At 39.1% G+C, this 18629-nt stretch overlaps 1 long non-coding RNA gene across 2 annotated transcripts in view; it reads left to right on the forward strand.

The window, feature by feature from the left end:
- The window catches only part of LOC148894248 (uncharacterized), a 96660-nt gene that overhangs the window by 1375 nt on the left and 76656 nt on the right, over positions 1 to 18629 (forward strand). Inside the window, exons 2-3 of one of the 2 annotated variants that reach the window (XR_016115905.1) lie at positions 2696 to 2786; positions 4118 to 4360. This is a non-coding gene — a long non-coding RNA (uncharacterized LOC148894248). Of the gene's footprint in view, positions 1 to 2695; positions 2787 to 4117; positions 4361 to 18629 lie in introns of those variants that run through there. The other variant, XR_016115906.1, reaches the window with a different exon arrangement.

Genomic DNA, 18629 nt, shown 5'->3' on the forward strand with positions numbered 1-18629 from the left:
CAGTGTCAGCAGAGTGCATTATTTCTTTTATCCCCCGTGCCTAGATCAACACTTCCTCCCTCAGTCTTTATCACCAAGGACATCTTTGTGCTGACGTCCATTCTTTTTGTCATGGTGGCAGCAGCAGCAGCAGCAGCGTGTCTCGGACTGCACCCCGCCAAAAAAAAAAAACAAAACAGAGCAGGCTGGAATGGAATGCGACGTAACTGACGCGCGTGGCGATTAGAAAAGACGTGAGTGCCCGTGAAATCGTAGAGAGAGAGAGAGAGATATTCTGAAGGTCTTTGTTGGCAGTTTTCATGACAAACAACATCCAAAAGAAAGAAAGATGCCCAGACTTGGCGATAACGACACACCAAAATGGAAACGTCTGTGTAAGCTCTCAGTCGTACAGGAGTGGTCCATCGATGAGAAGGTTTCTTCAGCCGTCATCTGTACAAAAGTGAAGGTTTCGGACGTTTCGCCTCCTATCCAAGAGGCTTCGTCAGCGAACTAAAGTCTGACTGGTCGTATCGGCCCCATGACCCTCATCAGCATTGCGAAAGTTGCCTAACCTGTTTTGCCTGAGCAGGCTATTGTATGAACGATCCAAATTGAACCTCACACCACCAGACCGGTTTAATGAAGGATTTTGTTGTTTTATAAGAATCGCCTCTTTTACCCCCCTTTCAAACCATCTATGTTCTTTCGCTAAGATTTTAACCTCATTGTCGTCAAATGAGTGGTTGCTAGCTTTTAGGTGCAAATGTACTGCCGATTGAGGCCCACTAGTATTATCCCTGCGATGTTGATAAAGTCTTTTTTTGAGAATTTGTTGAGTCTCCCCAATGTACTGCTCTTTACAATTTTCATTCTTACAATGTATGGAATAAACTACATTACTTTGTTTTTCATTTGGTAGCCTATCTTTTGGATGCACTAATTTTTGCCTTAACGTGTTTATCGGTTTGAAATAAGTAGGAATTTTATGTTGCCAAAGGACTCTTTGTAATTTTTCAGAAACTCCTGCAATGTACGGTACTGCTACTCCTCTCCTTTTAGAATCTTGAGAATTATTGGTTTCGTTCGCTATTCTTTCTTTCTGACATTTGTTAAATGACCACTGAGGGTACCCACAGTTAGTGAGTGCTCTCCTGATATGTTTTGACTCCTTTTCTCTACCTTCAGTGCTAGTTGGTATTAGTTTAGCCCTATGCTGGAGGGTTCTGATAACTCCTAGTTTATGTTGTAAAGGGTGGTTAGAGTCAAAAAGTAAGTATTGGTCAGTGTGCGTAGCCTTCCTAAAGACTTCTGTTTTTAGCGCTCTGTCCTCTTTTATAATTACTTTACAATCCAAGAAGGCTAGTTGGTTCTCTTGAATGTCCTCACGAGTAAATTTAATGTTGAAGTCTACAGAGTTGAGATGATCTGTGAAGGATTGAATTTCTTGTTTCTTAATTATGACAAAAGTATCGTCCACATATCTAAACCAGTGTCTAGGTTTTGTCCCTGGGAAGGATGTGAGGGCCTGTTTCTCCATCTCTTCCATGTAAAGATTAGCCACTATGGGTGAAACTGGTGAGCCCATAGCACAACCATGGATTTGTTTATAAAATTTTTCCCGAAATTGAAAATACGTAGTATTAAGGCAGATTTCTAATAATTGGCAGATGTGATCCGGATTAAGTTTGGTTCTTTCATGCAGAGAAACATCCGCCAGCAGCCTCGTCCTCACCACTGAGACTGCTGCTGGGGTTGGGACAGATGTAAAGAGAGAAGTCACATCGTATGATGCCAAAGTTTCCTCAGGTTCCAATATGAGGTCTTTGATCCTCTCTACAAACCCTGTGGTGTTCTCTACGTGGTATTCTGTGTTACCAACCAACGGAGCTAAAATAGTTTTTAAATATTTGGCTACATTGTATGTAGAGGAGTCAATGCTACAAACAATGGGTCGGAGGGGGAACCCTTCTTTATGTATTTTTGGCAGGCCATAGATACATGGCGTGGCCTCTCCCGGGTATAATCTAAAATACATCTGTTTGTCTATATGTTTTCCTTTCTCTAGCTTTTGGAGACAGTCAATCATTTCTTTCTTGTATCTATTGGAAGGGTCCCTTTTTAGTTGCTCATACGTGTTAGAATCACTGATTAACCTATTTATTTTGTCTTCATAATCCAATGTGTTGAGCAGCACTGTGCATCTGCCCTTGTCTGCTGGCAAAATAGTAATATTTTTGTCTTTTTGTAGAGTAGTTAACGCCTTTCTCTCTTCTAATGTTATGTTGGACGGAGGAAGTTTGGCACTACTGAGAAGAGCTGATATTTTAATGCGTAGATCATCTGCCTCTGCATACGAAAGTTTGTTATTTTTAATAGCCGATTCAGTAGCTGTGATATAATCTATTGTAGGTATAGTTTTAGGAGTCACTGAGAAATTTAAACCTTTGGTAAGTACCGCCTTTTCTGTCTCTGAGAGATCTCTGTCTGACAAATTTTTGATCCAATTCTCCCTTGCAAACTGTTCATACCTAATTTTACGCGTGTTTACCAGTAGCTGAGATTGTTTCAGTAAAAGTAATTTTTGAAATTTACCCTTTTGTCTCTCTTTGGTTTTGCTGTGGTGCCTCATATAACCGGATTTAGCAATGCGTGCAATGACTCATAGGTATCCGGGTTCCAGGGGTGCTTTTTTTTTTTTTTTTTTTACTTCCAGATTGGGAAAGCATCTCGCTTAACTCCACTTGAGGTCACATCCACAGAGATACAGTGGATAAGAAAAAGTCCATACACCCCCAGTTTAAATGGTAGGTTTTTGCCATTATTTATTGATGAAGGATACGCCCCTCCCCCTTATCTTGTAATCACTTTTTGTCATTTTTCCTGTAATTATTTCTGAGGGGTTTTCTTCACTTTTTATCCCCTCAAAATTAAATCAACATCAATTATAGTTGAAGTATGCCACCAGCACTTGTGTCTATTCTGAGCATAATCGGAAATGGCCCCAAAAAAAAGGGCTTCTGATCGACCAAATCATGTGCACGAGAGGCCCTTTTTTGTACCACTTTGTGAAAGTATCACTTTAAAGCGCATCATCATGATCATCATCATCATCATCATGATAATAATCATGATGATCATGATCATCATGATCATCATGATCATGATCAATAATTCTAATAATAATATAAATACTACTACTAATAACAATATAAATACAAATAACAATAATAATGATAATGATGATAATAATAATAATGATAATGATAATAATGATGATAATGATAATAATGATGATAATAATTATAATGATGATCGTGATGATAATGGTAATGATAATAACAATAATAATAATAATGATGACAATGATGATAATGATGATAATAATCATAATCATAATGAAAAAAGAATAATGATAATGATGATAATAATGATAATGATGATAATAACAATGATAATAATAATACTAATGATAATGATGATAATAATAATAATAATGATGATAATAATAATAATGATGATAATAATGATGATAATAACGATAATGATGATCGTGATGATAATAATGATAATAATAATAACAATAATAATAATAATAATGATGACAATGATGATAATAATCATAATCATAATCATAATGAAAAAAGAATAATGATAATGATGATAATAATGATAACAATGATAATGATGATAATAACAATGATAATAATAATACTAATGATAATGATGATGATAATAATGATGATCATGATGATAATGATGATAATAAAAATGATGATGATAATAATAATAATAATATAAATAATATACATAATATTAATAATAATGATAATAATAATAAAAATAATACGTTTTTATTTTCAAGCGCCTTTCAAAGCTCTCAAGGACACTACAGTCACAGACAAGCATATAAAAAACAGATACAATCATCAATAAAATACAATTATAAATAGAAACAAGAGATAAAGCTACACAGAAAATGTGATTTTAAATAGGTGCCCCCCCCCAAAAAATGCCTTTGCGTCCTCCTCGGGCCTTTTTTTTTTCCTTCAACCTGGCGAGCAAAACGCTGATGGCTGGATTTTGACTCAGGTGCAAAATGAGCTGTTTTTATTTTTATTTTTGTATTTTTTTGCAGACGCCCACACCAGTTATCTTCCAAATACAATACGCCAGAGACGAGGCGTCTGTTGTGGCTGCGTGTTTGCGTATTTGTGTATGTTTGCGTCCACTGTGCAAAGACAAATGGATGATAGATTGTATTTATTTATTTATTTTCGAGCTTCGGCCTATCCTTCATGTTCATGGAGTGCTTTTCTGGAAAAGCGGTTACGTCATTTCCAAAGTGAATTATCAAGGCTATTTATAAAGGCGCGATTGGAGCCAAGGGGATGATGGAGGGCGGGAAGGGACAAAAAAAGTGTCAATGTGAAACAAGTTATGACAGAAAATGTCAAGGGGAACTCGGGGAAGCTGATCTCTCCCCACGCTGAGGGGGTTTTACACTCACACTGTAATTTTCTACTTTCTAACTTTCTAAGCCTTAAAACTACACAAAATACACCTCGTTTTATGTATATTGAATGTGCTATGGTATTATAATTAAAGACATAAACTGTACTGTATAATAAAGTCGTTTTATTGACCTTTGTGATGGTCTGTCTGTGTAAGCTCTCAGTCGTACAGGAGTGGTCCATCGATGAAAAGGTTTCTTCAGCCGTCATCTGTACAAATTTGAAGGTGTTGGACGTTTCGCTTCCCATCCAAGAAGCTTCGTCAGAAAACTAAAGTCTTACTGGTAGTTTCGCCCCTATAAATATATAATATATATATATATATCCCTACTGTCCAGACATTGCGGTGCCGGACTCTGCTATGATAGGTCCCTGCTCTCAGGTTGGGGGGACTTATCCCTGCGGCTCCACTGATAGCTTCTATTGTCCTGACTGACGACTGGCCTGATTGCCCACTTTGCCCTGGTATCACCTCATCAGCATGACTAATCCTATGTTGCCTAAGCAGTCTTTGCGATGGTTGTTGATGGCTTGTTGGAATGGAGTGGCCGGTTTCATCAGTATTAAACATTTGATGAGGAACGTAGCCTTCTTCTTTCACCATCTTGATGGATGATCCCTTGTAGGTGCTTTCTCTGCCATAATTTTACCTAGTTCCTCATCAACTGTGTTCTGTTTAGCTGGGTTGATAGCGTTTTGCATCAAGCGTACAGATAGCTTGTGCAGGTTATTTGTGGAGACAGATTGAAGGGAATTTTAACCTTGCAGTCTACACTCTGCCTTTGAACTATCAAAGTTGAAACGAGTCCAAATTTCACTGTTTTGTAACCATTTTCTCACATTCTCTCTGTCGTCTGCGTGTCTCTTTAATATTTAAAGCACCTCCCCTCACTGCTGCGTTCTTGACCAATCACGTTGCTTTAACCGAAGACAGGGGGCGGGGAATAGAGGACAAAAATGAGTCGGCTGCCATTTTCTTGTTAGAACGGGCTCGTTTACGAACGACACATCACTCATTGTGGCGCTCCGTGTGTATCCCGAAAAATAGTTCGTATGCCAAGGTAAAATGTTCATAAATTTAACGTTCGTAAACCGAAAAGTTCGTAAGCCAAGGGGTTCGTTAACCGAGGTATCACTGTATTTGTGTGTGAGTGCGACTCTGATCCCCCATAAATCACAACACCCTTTGTTTATCCATGTGCTAGCTGTACGAGTTGAGGAAAAAAAACGACTTCACGGGGCATGAAATAATTGCGGCGCTCCAGGCAGAGCCGCTCGGACTTGGAAAATAAAACAAGTGCTCTCCCGCTCTAAAAATACGCCTGTTTGCACGAGGGAAGCTGGCCTGTCAGGCATTTGATGACATAGAGCGCACGTACGCTACAGAAGCGTATAGCGCAACTCTGCTCTGCCAATGTGACATATGGACCCGAAGTTTATTTTTTCCTCTGTCTTCATCTCCCATGTCGCTCACAAAACAGTTCATACGTCTGCGTAAGCTCTCAGTCGTACAGGAATGGTCCATCGATGAAAAGGTTTCTTCAGCCGTCATCTGTACTTCTTTGAAGGTGTCGGACGTTTCGCTTCTTATCCAAAAGGCTTCGTCAGTCTTTTGCTGGTAGTTTCGGCGCTATATATATCCCTACTGTCCAGTTGTATCATTTTATTTTGTTTGTTGTCGGTCCGTGAAAATATTGTCTGACATTGAACTGGTCCGTGGAGCAAAAAAAGGTTGGGTTCCACTGAGCTCGACCACTAATAGCTAGATAGCTAGCCAGCCAGATAGACCACCAATAGCTAGATAGCTAGCCAGCCAGCTAGACCGCTAATAGCTAGCTAATCGATAACTAACAGATAGCAAATAGGAAGCTTGATAGCTAGCTCGACTGTCATAATTTATGCCAGCCAGCTAGACCGCTAATAGCTAGCTAATTGATAACTAACAGATAGCAAATAGGAAGCTTGATAGCTAGCTCGACTGTCATAATTTATGATGTAACAGGAACCCGAACCATGATTTGGGGTACTCCTGTTTACACGCAGGCTACTCCAATTTCCTCCCATACTTAAAAAAAAAAACAAAACAAAGATTTACTTTATGCAGACGTGTTTCATACACAGAAAAAAAAAAAACAAGCCGACCGCGTACATGCTAGCATTTCATTCAACGTCAAAATCAAATTAGCTATTAATGACACTTTTTTAATATTTCATAACGAGGATATCCCCCTGAAACCCCTTGTTACCTAGCAACTGCAACTAGAACACAGCGCATCCGCTTGTTGCCCAGATTCATACTTAATGTAAATGTGGAGCTATTATAAGTACGCTATGCGTTCCATAGGAAGGCTTTTTAAATTCCTAATAGCGTTCTTAAGTTAGCGCTCCATCCGGAGGCGCTTTGACTGGTCGTCGGATTCATCTTTGTCGGTGTCAGTGTCTGTGCTGGCAACCGGGATGAATATTTCAAGAGTTGTTAATGTGTTCCATTTGTTACTTTGCTTGTAAACCGTCGGGTTCTTCCCCAGGTAGTCGAGTGCCAAAAAAACAAACAAACGGTTGAACGCGCACAAACCGTCACCGAAATAAATGGCACCTAGCATCAGCACTGTTTTTTTTTGTTGTTGGTTTTTTTGTTGTTAGCTCTTTTTTTGCATGAATGTTCGCAGTGCTTTGATTGCAGAAATAAATTGCAGGCCTCAAACATTAGCGTAGCCTTTGAAAGAAACACAAGCAAAAAATAAAACAAAATTTGAGGTTCTCTATATGAGAGTGGTCACAGCCAAAGGCATTCTTACGAAGTTAGCTAGCTACTGCACTTTTGGGTAGTTTGTAGCTACTACACTTTTGGGTCATAGTAGCTACTACACATTTAGGTGGCAGTAGCGAGCTAGCAACTACACTTTTGGGTCGTAGTAGCTAGCTAGCAACTACACTTTTGGGTCATAGTAGCTACTACACATTTAGGTGGCAGTAGCGAGCTAGCTACTACACTTTTGGGTAGTAATAGCTACTACACATTTGGGTTGTAGTAGCTAGCTCGCTACTACACTTTTCGGTACACATTTGGGTCGTAGTAGCGAGCTAGCTACTACACTTTTGGGTCGTAGTCGCTACTACACTTTTGGGTAGTAATAGCTACTACACTTTTGAGTCAGAGTAGCTAGCTAGCAACTACACTTTTGGGTAGTAGTAGCTACTACACATTTAGGTGGCAGTAGCGAGCTAGCTACTACACTTTTGGGTAGTAATAGCTACTACACATTTGGGTTGTAGTAGCTAGCTCGCTACTACACTTTTCGGTACACTTTTGGGTCGTAGTAGCTACTACACTTTTGGGTAGTAATAGCTACTACACTTTTGAGTCAGAGTAGCTAGCTAGCAACTACACTTTTGGGTAGTAGTTGCTACTACACATTTAGGTGGCAGTAGCGAGCTAGCTACTACACTTTTGGGTAGTAATAGCTACTACACTTTTGGGTAGTAATAGCTACTACACATTTGGGTCGTAGTAGCGAGCTAGCTACTACACTTTTGGGTCGTAGTAGCTACTACACTTTTGGGTCGTAGTAGCTACTACACTTTTGAGTCAGAGTAGCTAGCTAGCTGATACACCTTTGGGTAGTCGTAGCTACTACATATTTGGTACGTAGTGGATGCTATAAAACGTTTTTCTGATGTCAGTTAGGAAACAAAAAAATGGTGTCGGTTGTCCTTTAAAGGTACTTTAACGCAGCACATCCGGTTTGCCCTGTGTTTTTCGATGACGTAAATCAATGAATAAATCAAAAGCACCTCCATTTGTTCAACAGCCCTCAACATGCAATTTGTGATGCTTACCCCACCATGCATTTTTGATGTTATAGAACACGCAGCCCAACAAGACTTCCGGAATATTCAGCGCGAGTCTTAAAAGGTAAAATATGTGGTGGAATCTTTGTAAAATACGCTCAATAGAAGTCATTTGAAGCTCTCTCCCTCACTTTTCCACTCAGTATATCATTAGCATAGCGAAAGCAACACAGCGGCCAGACATTAATAATTGGGATACTAAAAAAAAATGAAAATAGGCATGGTCAAGTTTTGGCTTGACAACATTCAATTACGATGCCGCTTGTCAGGTGAAATAAATCATTCCTTGGGTGTAATGTTTAATCCAGTCAAAGGTAAAACTTTGACTGCTAAAAATAGACCCGTGTGGTACGACTAATGACTTGGCTGGCTGGTTTTGTTGCCTTATCATGAAATGTCACTGTCCCTCAAAGTAAAACAAAACAAACCCCCCCCCCCCAAAAAAAAAAAAAAAAAAAAAAAAAACATTTTTAGGGGTGGGGGGGAGTCAGTGAGTCACCGCTGCTGCTTGCCAGTGAGGCTGTTTTACACCTCAAGGTTCAACGAACACGATTTTGCATTTGTAACCAAATAAGAAATGTACGCAAATTTTATCTACAGTGAAACCATAGATCGGCGCTTCCCCAAAATTTTTCTACCAAGCATCACCCAAAAAATATTTGGCTTCTATAAGTTGAACCAATGAGCACTGAATGAATTGTATTGTATTGTATTTATTTATTTTGTAAATATTTATTTAGTAATTTTATTTTTGAATTTTTTTTTCAAACTATTTTTATTATGTCTTTTTAACCACATATTTATCTATTTATTTTTCCATTTATCAATGTATTTATTTATGTTTTATGTATGTATATTTTATTTATCTATTTATTTTGTATTTGTTTTGTAATGTTATTTTTTTAATTATTTATTTATAACTATTTCTATTACTTATTTTTAAACATATTTATTTATCTGTCCATTTATCCATTTTTTTCTATTTCTTTATGTTTAATGTATGTTTTATTTATTTATTTAGTATTAATTTTTTTAATTTGAGGAATTTTTAATCTTGAGGAATAATCCCTTGTAGGTGCTTTCTCTGCCATAATTTTACCTAGTTCCTCTTCAATTGTCTTCTATTTAGCTGAGTTGATAGCTTTTTGCATCAAAATTAAACAATTAAAAATTAAATAAATAAATGAATATATAAATACAGTAAAGTCTCGTTATATCGATATCGGATATATCGATAGTCCCGGTTATATCGATATTTTTTCGGACTCCCTTGAATATCGATATAACGAGACTTTACTGTAAATAAATCATTTCACACGGTGTCGCCGCATGGAGATTCGCATAACTTCAAACTTTATTTTTCGTGATTTTCATTCCCCCCCCCCCCCCCAGTTTTTGGTAGCGGTTGCAAAATGGAGGATGCTGTGTCATCCTCGTGTGAATTAATCACTCTGCCTCAGCTCAAAATATGCTTACCATCTGTTTCATTTTATTCCGAGGCCCAGCTCATGGCTCATGTTTAATGTATCTGTGCTAATGGCATCATCTATGCATGCGCGGCACAATGGCAGTCTGTGCATGCGGCGGAGATGGCGCTTAGAAATTGAAGAGAGAGCGGCCAGGTCCTCCTTTCGCGTGTTTGAATGCCTTCAAAAACATCATCACATCATGTGCTCCGATGCTTCCGAAATTGACAATTACCGTGAATAATAGCCATGAAAAAAAAAAAAGTCATTTGACAAACATTCCAATCGCACCTCTTTGTCATCAAGGCGGCCCCGGTTAGCCGCTAATTTGATCAAATTAGCCGAGTATTTACGATCTATTAGAATGCTGTGCGAGGCGGGGTCAACAGCGACTGACTCTAATGTGATTATCGCCCTCCTTTTGAGTAATCTTTGAAGGACATATGGAATATGTAATCAGCCTCGGGGGGGGGGGGGGGGGGGGGGGGGGGCATACTTGCTGTCCTATACTGTACTGTGTGCGCTTTGTGCATATAATATGAATGTCACATAAAACATGCATATACCCACAAACATTGAATGGATGCACATTCAATGTTTAGCGTGCTCATCAACATTTCATGCGGCCAAATCAGGCAGAATTCCACAATTGACCAATCTTCTCCACGGCTGCTGGTTTGTAAGATTATTGTGATAAAATAAGATTCGTCTGGATGCAATGAGTCATCGATTAAAGGACAACCGACACCTTCCGGACATGTTGTGTCCATAATTTGTCAAATGACTTCTACTGAGCGTATTTTACAAAGATTCCACTGCATGTAGCTATATTTTCCCTTTTAAAACTCGCGCTGAATATTCAGGAAGTCTTGTTTTCAAGTTGATGACGATTCCTTAAGTGACGTCACGAAGGGAACACCCCTGACTGAGAAAGCGACACACAATGCATTTTGGGTACTTTGTTTGGTCTGAAAACATCATGTTGATTGCGAAATTCAAAGGAAAACACATAAATAACGCGATAATGAATCGTTGCGTGTTGCACCAAGACTATTATTTGATACTAGTTGTCACAAATTCCCAGCCGACAAATCAGCCCATTTCCAAAGGGAGCTTGTGCGCCATCTTGTGCATTTTCTGGGACGCTACATTGGAGTCCAGACAGCTCAAATTGATACGGATGGACTTCTTTAATCGATTGCAAACATTTATGCTTTCCTCTTCAGAACTACAATAAAGTCTCATTATATCGATATCGGATATATCGATAGTCCCGGTTATATCGATACTATTTCTATGCACGCACGGAGAAAATTACATGCAAACAGGGTCGGATATATCGATAGTCCCGGTTATAACGATATTTTTTCGGACTCCCTTGAATATCGATATAACGAGACTTTACTGTATTTGAATCATATTCATAACTGGATGACTAACAAGAAAGCATCTGCTCCGAATCTGAAGTCTCTGAAGCCATCGTTTTGATTCTGGAGCAAGGCAGTTTGTGAAGGAGTATCCTGGCGTGACGTCACAAACAATGGGGCGGAAGTAACAAAGTAAAAAAAAAAACTAAATAACAAATAATATGACAATACAAAGACACAGAGCGTCCTTCATTCTTCAGCACTTTCTGTACCCTTTTTGTGACATGAAGCAGTTCTAGATGAAAGAGGAGAGGATCAAAGCGTCCTTTTCAGCAGTGGATCAGCGACGAAATAATTCAATATTATTTGTACTACTGTTTTTAACTGTATGCTAATTTTCTTTTTTTTTTTTATTAATAGGGATGCTTACAACCATTTTTGTCATATTGCTACCATTATGAGTATTCGCTCTTATTGATTGATCTTCAAAAAATGTATTTTTTTTATGTGGGTATTGCGTCATGACCAAACAAATCAAATCGACAACTCACCAATGGCATGATAGGCAATGATGTACTCCCCAAATGGTTTTGGAACTGAAAGTCTGCGAACAAATTAAATCAAGGTCCCATTTTAGCTCCCCTGCGGCATCATCATCATCATCATCATCATAAAACAATCAAATGGAAACCAAAAATCAACTTTAGTGTCTCAAATGCCAATTTGTGTGACTTTTCGGCTGTCCGACTTTGTCGCTTTCACAAATTTACATCGTGAGCTCACTTGGCTCTGCAAAATTGAGCAAATATGCTCTGAAAATATTGGAGGTATTAAATAGTGAGTCGTTCAATGTTTTGGGAAGGCTTTGTAAAATATTAATTAGACACTTTTTTTTTTGGTATCCTATCTTATCACAGCTGGGTATTACCAGTCTCACCTTTTTGTCCCCCGGTAGTCATCGGCATTTTCCGTTCACGTATTTTGGCAATCCGAGACTTTTACAAAGTAACACAGGCGCCCCCATATTCGCCTCTACCGGAATCCTTTTCACAGCAAATCCATTTTTCATATTTTGTCACAATGCCCCTATGCTTCTGGCAGTTGTGTTACTTTTTTTTTTTTTTTAACAGAACGGCTGATTAATTCAGCAGAGCTTCCGAGGTGCGGCTTGCGGTAAGTTAGATGCAAAGTCAGCCAGATGGGAGTCAGCACAGCATCTTTTTTTTTTTTTTTTTACTTCCTTTAATCTGGTGGAAAAGCTCCAGAGAGAAACTGGTGCAGAGAGAAAGTGAATGAGAGAATAAGGTTAGAAGTACAAGGACACAACAACACAAACGGTTGAGATAAACAGCTACGTTTCTGAGTTGGTTGGCTTTATTCATGTGTGTGTGTGTAGGTATGTAGGTAGGTGTGTAGGTAGGTGGGTAGGTAGGTATTGTTCCTTCAATATGTATTTATGTAGGTAGGTATGTATTGTTCCTTTAGTATGTGTGTATGTAGGTAGGTATGTCTTGTTCCTTCAGTATGTGTGTATGTAGGTAGGTATGTATTATTTATTTATATAGATATGTATCTAGCTATGTATCCATCTATTTATTTATTCATTTATTTAATTTAATATTCGTAAATGTTATTGTTTATAGTGTCCACTAGCCACACACATACACAGAAATAGCTGATAGCTAGCACGCTAGCGGCTCCAAATGAGAAGAAAGTAATAATAATAATAATAATAATAATAATAATAATAATAATAATAATAATAATACATTACATTTTAAGCGGCTTTCAAATCTCTCAAGGACACTTTACAGTCACAGACAAGCGTAGGTCCTATAATCAATAAAATACAATCACAAATAGAATACAATAAATAAAATACAGAGCAGCTGAAAGCCCTGTCCCCCATCGTGCTGAGACGGGCAGTGGGTGGGTGGCATCCAGAGACAGAGGGAGGAAGAGGATCTGAGGGAACGAGAGAGGATAGAAATTTGAAGAAAGTGAAAGTAATTCATATTAGTCTGTAATTCAGATATTTTTAGGCCAGCAGAGAAGGCCTTGCAGGCCCTACCGGCCAACCTCTGTTAAAACTTCAGTTCGTTGGAAAAAAAAAAAAAAAGCCTGGGTCGAAGCCCCACATGGCCCCGACGTCCTTCCGTTCACGCCGAAGGAACGTCGGCGTGAAGCACTCGGGATGCAAGTGCAGTATAAATCTTTGAACAAAGCTTAGCTGGAAATTGCCAGGCAGATTATTAAATGCACCCAGGAGATGGCGAAGTATACTGTACAGTACGTTGAAGAGGCGTTGCTAGGATACGCTGCTGCCGGATGACTCAATGAGCAATCCACGGACTCCAAGAGAAGGAGCGACAATGGAGAAGGCCGCCACATTCATCCCCCGGCTGGGTGGTCATTGCACTTGCGCTAATTAACACCCGCCTTTCAGCCACTCTGGCGAAACGCGGCGAATGCTTAGCTCGCTTGTCAGCTATTAAAAAGAAATCTGCAGTATCTGCAGTGGATTTGGTTGATTTTCAAAATAAAACGCAGAATCCAAACAGTTCGCTGTTGAATTGTTCTGGTAGTATGAATTGTCAAGCTAGCACGATCAAGTTAGCGGTGCTATAAATACGGTCAAATGTTCTTGAAACAATCGTTGACGAATCATGAGGGGCTCATAAATGTTATGGATGGCTAGCTAGATGGATGGATAGCTAGCTAGATGGGTGGATAGCTATCTAGATGGATGGATAGCTATCTAGATGGATGGATAGCTAGCTGGATGGATGGATGAATAGCTTGCTATATGGATGGATAGCTAGCTGGATGGATAGCTAGATGAATGGGTAGCTAGCTACATGGATGGATAGCTATCTAGATGAATGGATAGCTAGCTAGATGGATAGATAGCTCGCTAGATGGATGGATGCTAGCTAGCTAGATGGATGGCTAGCTAGCTAGATGGATGGCTGGCTTGCTAGCTAGATAGCGGGATGGATGACTAGCTAGCTAGATAGCGGGACGGATGGCTCACTAGCTAGCTAGATGGCTAGCTAGCTAGCGAAATAGCTAGAGGAGGACAGTTGAAAATGGAGAAAACAAGCATACGACATCGCACGTTTTTCAGCGACAGACTTGCAGTAAAGGTCAGTTTATTGGAAACGTTCAAGTTTCCAATAACTTGTCCCTGAAATGTGTCTCTGACACCCAAAAACGAAAATGTTATGCCAGATTAGTTTGTGAGAGTTGCACTCAAGGGCTAGAAGATTTCCCGTTCACAGTCGGGAACTTTTTCTCCACTTCCTGCTGCTCCCACTGCGAACTCGCCGCCGATTCAAGATTGAGCATCAATAATTCACATGACGTAAGGGAGAATGAGGAGGGAATCCGTGTGTGAAATCTTCCATGCCATCTGTAGTTTCACGCCTTGACAGCACAAATCTATTGAGTATCTTATCTCACGTCATAATTGTCTTTGAGAAAGCCACAAAACACATTTTATTTTTTTGAAATGAAAATATTTCCAAAAAAGACAAATAATGGTCCGCGTTCTTTCATTCATGGTTTGTGGAAAGTGGGCAGAGATCCATCCATCCATCTAGCTATCATCCATCCATCCATCCAGCTAGCTATCCATCCATCTAGCTAGCTATCCATCCATCTAGGTAGCTATCATCCATCTAGCTAGCTATCATCCATCTAGCTAGCTATCCATCCATCTAGGTAGCTATCATCCATCTAGCTAGCTATCATCCATCTAGCTAGCTATCCATCTATCTAGCTATCCATCCATCTAGGTAGCTATCATCCATCTAGGTAGCTATCCAGCCATCTAGCTAGCTATCATCCATCTAGCTAGCTATGCATCTAGCTAACTATCCATCGATCTAGCTAGCTATCCATCCATCCAGCTATCCAGCCATCTAGCTAGCTATCATCCATCTAGCTAGCTATCCATCCATCCAGAAAGAGGGCAGATAACACATCCCCTAATCGTTGTATTTATTTATTTTTATTTTAATAATAATAATAATAATAATAATAATAATTAATACATTTAATACATTACATAATACATTTACATTTTCTGAGCGCCTTCCAAAACTCTCAAGGTCACTTTACAGTCACAGCATACATTGTTTTTGTGGGTGAGCAGCGGCAACCACACGCGCCAGCCAGCGTCCACTCAACCCGGAAGTAACTCAAATAGATAGAAAGCTAGCTAGCTAGCTAGCCAATAGATAGCTATTAGCTACCTAGCTAGATACCCTGCCAGCCAGCTAGATAGCTATATCGTTCATCGATAGCTAGATAGCCAGATAGCAAATTGTTAAATCGACATCAACCATATCTGCATTATTATAATAGCTTCAACACATTTAGTAAAAGTAGAATTTAATTATTTTGCTATGTCATAATTAAACGAAAAGTAAGATGAAACAGCAAAATAAAACAACATCTTCTGTCATTTTATTTATGATACAAACCCTCTGAAAAACACTCCATGGTAACAAAGAAAAAACATCTATTCAACCGCTAAAAAAAAAAAAGTCGTTTTCTGTTCTTTAAAAAACAAAAATTATAATCATGATTAAAAGTGAAACTAACGTGTGTGTGTGTGTGCAGAAGGATGGGATGGCGAGCAAGCGCCGGTGTGTATATCCATCCGTTTTCCACACCACTTAATCCTCATTAGCTTATTCTGAACACATTTCATATCATACAAGACCAAATTGAGGTCAGAATGTTAGCTTGTATTGATTATTTACCCGGGTGGCTTGTAATACCCCCTTTATCAATGCTTCTTACATCAGATAGATTGCATCAATACAGCTGTAATATTCTTTTTTTTTCTCTTTATTATTTTTAGGACAATACTGCCCTCTTTTGGCGAAAAGCTTTACTGTATGTATACTGTACACATTTGTCTGTGTGTGCTTTGACAATGACAAATCAAATATGTTCACTCATCTTCGAAAATAAATATATAGGTAGTTGGATGGCTAGCTAGATGGCTTGCTAGCTAGAGAGATGGCCGGCTAGCTAGATAGATGGATAGACGGATGGCGAGATCGACGGGTAGCTAGCCGATAGATAGATGGATGGATAGCTAGCCGGATAGATGGATGGATAGCTAGCCAGATAGATGGATGGATAGCTAGCCGGATAGACATATGGATGGATGGATAGCTAGCCGGATAGATGGATAGATAGATGGATAGCTAGCCAGATAGCTAGCTAGATAGTGAGATATAGATATGGGAAGGGGCTGGTAGTGATGACCAAAGTACTTGGCCTGACTTCTGAGCACACTTTCCTTCACCAGCAATCTATTTGTGCTATTTTAGTTGAGTTTTTAGGGCAAGTAACATGGTTTTGATGTGTGGACAGACATCAGGGAATATTGACCCATATGATTTTATTGGTGACTATTTTTAACTGTTGTTTTTCACCCCAAAGTATTAATAATAATAAAACATTTCATTTATAAGCGCCTTTCAAAACTCTCAAAGTCACAGGATAAGTCTTCCTGTGGGTGAGCAGCGGCAGCCACATGCGCCAGCGTTCACTCAACCCATACTAGCTAGCTAAAGTGAATAGATAGTTAGCCAGATCGCTAACGAGAGAGCCAGCCAACTAATAGCTAGCTAGCTGGATACCCAGCCAGCGAGCCAGTTAGCTAATAGATAGCAAATATATAGAAAGCTACCTAGCAAATACATATCTAATAGATAGTTAGCCAGATAGCTAACTAGATAGCCAGCCAGCTAATAGATAGTGATAAAAATAAAAACGCTTTCCAGCTTGCACAGATGATCCTGCAGGCTGTGAGTCAAGCTATCGTCCCGAGTTGACAAGCGGCAGCTGTTCCTCACATCAAATCCTTTGTCGCAACATGACAGCTTTATCGTGTCAGAGCCCTGCAGGCAGGTCCCACCTCACCCGCTGTCACGGCCCCCTAGCACCCCCCCATCACCCTGGAATGGTGACCAGTCAATCACATTGAATCAGGGGGAACATTCGCATGCACACCAATGGATAAATGAGTTAAGATTGTGTCTTTATGAAACACAAGGATGACAATATGCCAAACCCCACATAAGAAAACCGGAATCGAGATCTGAACGCATAACTGCGAGACACATCCGCTCCAATGCTCCACCGTGCTGCCCTTTAATTCACTCATTCAATTTAAAATGACTGAAGTTGAAGTCGCCCCAGTCAGTATTGCGGAACGATGCCTCCCCCTGCTGGTTATTGACCTAAACTGCAGTAGCTACCATAAATACATAAACAAATAAAATAAATAAAGGGAGATTATGACGTGATGTTGAAAGTGAAGTGATGTGACACTGTGAAAATGTACAATATATATATATATATATATATATATCATGTTTTCTGCAGTACTACAGAATATAATTTGTACCCGAGATGTCAGGCCTTGCTGGAGAGTACACAGTACACAAATCCATTTGTAATTTAAAAAAAAAAACTTTCAATTGCCTTCATTTTGAACTGACCGTATTGCTACTGTATGAAATAAAACTGAAAAAATCACAAGTGGTATTTTGGGGCCTAGAGACAGATATTTACGAAGAAAAAAAAACAGATATAAATGACTGACTTTTATGCTAATGATGTAGCTGCATCGAAGCTAGCACGTTGTGTTTTTTTTTATGTCAGTCCTTAAGTTGAGATTCAAAAAAGGAAAATCGAACTGTGAAGTCTTCATTTTTTGAAAGTGAAATACACTAAAGCCCCTTTTCACACCAGCAAAACATAAAACAGATTTTAAAACAGTGTATCTTTATATTTGGTGAAAAAAAATGGCGATGGTGGCAATATCGTCTTCAATGTTACATAGAGTAAAAAACGATTGCCGGAAACATTCGACCACATTCAATGGGGGATATTATTTATGAGACTAATCTCCAAAAGAGGGCGACATTGTACTAGAAAGCAGAACTGATTGTAACTCCACACAGGGCGAGTCTTTCTCATGTAAAAAAGTCACTCGTGATCACTTTATGCTTGATAATTAGATGACTATGTAGCTTTGGTGTCATCACAGCAAAACACAATTGTCTGTTTTGCTTTATGTTTGTGTTTAGCTAAACCCACGATTGGATTGGATTGGATTTGCCTTTAGCTGACTCATTTCACAGCAGCAAAGTTATGAAAGGAATGAAAATAGAAAACAACAAAATACAGGAGCTGTTGTAAAGGCAGCCACTCTCACGGCGCCGTCTTGAAGTCAAAAGAACCAAAAACAAAATAACAAATAACATGACAACACAAAGACACAGAGAGTCATTCATTTTTAAAGGACAACCGACGCCTTCGGACAAGTTGTGTCCATAATTTGTAAAATCGCTTAAAATGACTTCTACTGAGCGTATTTCACAAAGATTCCAGCGCATATAGCTATATTTTACTTTTTAAGACTT

The sequence above is a fragment of the Hippocampus bargibanti genome, linkage group LG08 (genome assembly GCF_051943395.1).
Source record: "Hippocampus bargibanti isolate YZ-2025 linkage group LG08, ASM5194339v1, whole genome shotgun sequence".
Classification (NCBI taxonomy): domain Eukaryota; kingdom Metazoa; phylum Chordata; class Actinopteri; order Syngnathiformes; family Syngnathidae; genus Hippocampus; species Hippocampus bargibanti.